Source organism: Lithobates pipiens, unplaced genomic scaffold (genome assembly GCF_037356315.1).
Source record: "Lithobates pipiens isolate NorthernLeopardFrog02 unplaced genomic scaffold, aLitPip1_a1.2 Scaffold_30, whole genome shotgun sequence".
Lineage (NCBI taxonomy): Eukaryota > Metazoa > Chordata > Amphibia > Anura > Ranidae > Lithobates > Lithobates pipiens.
In genome coordinates this window covers 51,948,289-51,951,121 of record NW_027507791.1, presented here as the reverse complement: position 1 = coordinate 51,951,121, position 2,833 = coordinate 51,948,289, and the positions used below count along the sequence as shown (strand labels likewise).

The 2,833-nt window shown below is 42.3% G+C and overlaps 1 protein-coding gene across 4 annotated transcripts in view; it reads left to right on the top strand.

Annotated features, from left to right (window-relative positions):
* The first annotated feature begins 393 nt into the window (after positions 1-393).
* ADAMTSL4 (ADAMTS like 4) overlaps positions 394-2,833 on the top strand; it is a 341,665-nt gene continuing 339,225 nt past the window's right edge. For 3 of the 4 annotated variants that reach the window (XM_077464215.1, XM_077464216.1, XM_077464214.1), the window contains exon 1: positions 395-836. The gene's annotated coding sequence lies outside the window, so the exon portion shown is untranslated. Of the gene's footprint in view, positions 837-2,833 lie in introns of all 4 variants that reach the window. The other variant, XM_077464217.1, reaches the window with a different exon arrangement.

Below are 2,833 nucleotides of genomic sequence, written 5' to 3'. Positions count from 1 at the left end.
ACCTAGTCTGTCGGAAAGTCCGGTCGCGTGTACGCGGCATTGGGCTCCACAGAACCCTGGTTGAGAACGACTGCTCTAAGCCTTCTGAGCACTATCCAAACCGAAATAAAAAGTTTGGGCTGGAGTTGATTCTTACATACACAAACGGGACTTTTTAATGGATCGAAATAGAACATTTTTGCAACGAAACCTTTAAAACCTGGGACCGTCCCTTAGAATCGTGGACTTCTGCCAACTGTGCAACATCCAGAAGAAGCGGAAGACAATGGTGATCAATACATTGTGGTGGTGACTAGTTACAATAGCAGTCCTGGAAGGGGGTGTGTGAGTCAGGGGTGGAGGCTGAAAACACATGAAGGTCTGGGCTCCCTGTGCTGCTGTCAGAGGGAGGAGGAGAGTGCAGCACACAGTGAGCACAGAAGCCCACCAGACGGAGAGGGCAGAGGGGGGAAGCTGCATTGGGGCTGGCAGGCTACAGAATTAAGGTTAGCATTCCAGAGCAGAGTGAAACTGATCAGCTTCAGGCAGAAACAGGAGAGGAGGTGCCTGTGGATTGGGGACTGACTGCACGCTGGAGGGAGCTGCCAATGTTTAAAGCACTTTGCTGGAGGTGAGGGAGTAAAAAAGTTCTCTAGGAACGACAGAGGGACTCTATAGAAACAAAGTTTGGCGTCGCTCTTCTCTCCGCTCCATCCACACTGCCAGGACTAAGCTGGAGCCATGCAGAGCAGGGACACTATATAGCCAGGATTGCACCTCGCATGCTCTTGTCATTGGAGTTTTAAACTGGTTCAAGGATTGCGTTCTGCTGAGACTTTGATTTTCATTTACTGAAGGTAAGTTGAGACCATGGCGGCAAATTTTGGGCACCGCTTTTGCAATTTTGGGCTACAGGCAGTTTTTTTTTTTGCCCGAATGGATCCAAACAACCCACCGAACCACATTCGATATTGAAACCATCCCGTGCGTCACCATCAAACCTGGCAGCGTTGGTTACTATGAGCAATTCAATCGTGTTTTTTTTTTGCGATTGAAAGTGGTTGATTATTGAGTGAATAACGTCATGCAAGGGTGGCAATGGTAAAAAATCGACAAGCCAGATTGGATGCTTTATCGTTGTAGCGATAGATGCTCAGTTGGCCACTCCAGGAATTCAGAGGTCTGACCCTGGAAAGTAAGAAATAGGTTTGGGGGAAAAAAAATTATTTGTAATTTGATCATTTAATGCGATTAAAAGCGGTTGATATTGGGTAAAAAATTGCCGCAAGGATGGCATTGGTAATTCGGCATTTGGTGAAAATTGCTGCAGTGGTGGCATAGATAAATCAGCTTTGGGTGAACATTGCGGGAGAGGTGGCATTCGTAAATTGACGTTGGGTAAAGAATTGCTGCAAGGGTGGCATTGGTAAATCGACAAAGCCCAGCAAGCCATCAGATTGGAGCTTTTATCGCTGTAGAGATAGATGCTCAATTGGCCACTCTAGTGATTGGATATCTAACATTAAAAAGTGATAAAAAGGTTTTGTAAAAAAAATGTAATTGGCAATGTTATTATTTTTGCATCAAAAAAAATAATAATTTGCAATTTGATAATTTAATGCGATTAAAAGCGGTTGATATTGGGTAAAAAATTGCCGCAAGGATGGCATTGGTAATTCGGCATTCGGTGAAAATTGCTGCAATGGTGGCATAGGTAAATCGGCTTTGGGTGAACATTGCTGCAAAGGTGGCATTAGTAAATTGGCATTGGGTAAAAAATTGCTGCAAGGGTGGCATTGGTAAATCGACATTGCCCAGCAAGCAATCAGATTGGAGCTTTTATTGCTGTAGAGATAGATGCTCAATTGGCCACTCCAGGGATTTGGAAATGTAACCTTGAAAAGTGATAAAAGTTTGAAAAAAAAATGTAATTGCCAATTTTATGCAATTAAAAGTGGTTGATATTGGGTGAAAAATTGCCATGGGGTGGCATTGGTACGTTGGCATTGGCTAGCAAGCCATCAGATTTAAGCCTTTATCGTTGTAGCAATAGATGCTAAATTGGTCACCCCAGGGATTTGGTGATCTAATCCTGGAAAGTTTTGTACCTGGAAAGTATTTTGGCCATAGATGTACTTTGTAATAAAACTAGTGTTTTGGAATGCCCCCATTCTAGAGATCTGTGTATAGTCACCTTTACTTTTAAAGTGAGGAAAAGGTTGGAAAGGAAAAATGTTAATTACCAATCTTCACTCACTAAAGGTAAGTTGATCTGAGGCCATACACGGGACAATTGTTGGGTAATTTAACTTTAACCATTTTTAATTGCAAAAGAACCAAATGGTTTAAAATAACCTTCACCATTGTCTTGGGTACTATGTGCAATTCGATCATTTCTGGAGTGGTTGGTATTTGGTAAAAATTGCTGCAAAGCCGGTATTGGCAAATTGCCAAAAAAGCAGATTGGAGACTTTATGGTTGTCGTGACACATGCTCAGCTTGGTCATGCCTAGGCTTTGGAGACCTGATCCTGGAAAGCTTTGTTCCTGGGAAGAATTTTGGTTATTGGTGTTTTTGGTAAATAAAACCCTTGTGTTCTGGATTGCCACCATCTTAGAGAGCTGGGTATAGTCATCTTGACGTTTTAAGGTGAGAAAAAGTTTTGAAAAAAGTTTTTACTACCAGTTTAATAACTACGGAGGGATGCCACCATCCTGGGGAGCTTTGTATAGTCATCTTAGCTTTTAGGTTGAGATAAAGTTTGGAAAAATTATTACCAATTTAATAATTACGATGGGGTCGTGGTGTTGGTGGTATCAGTAGTAAGTTGGGTTCAACAGGGAGATGTTACTAC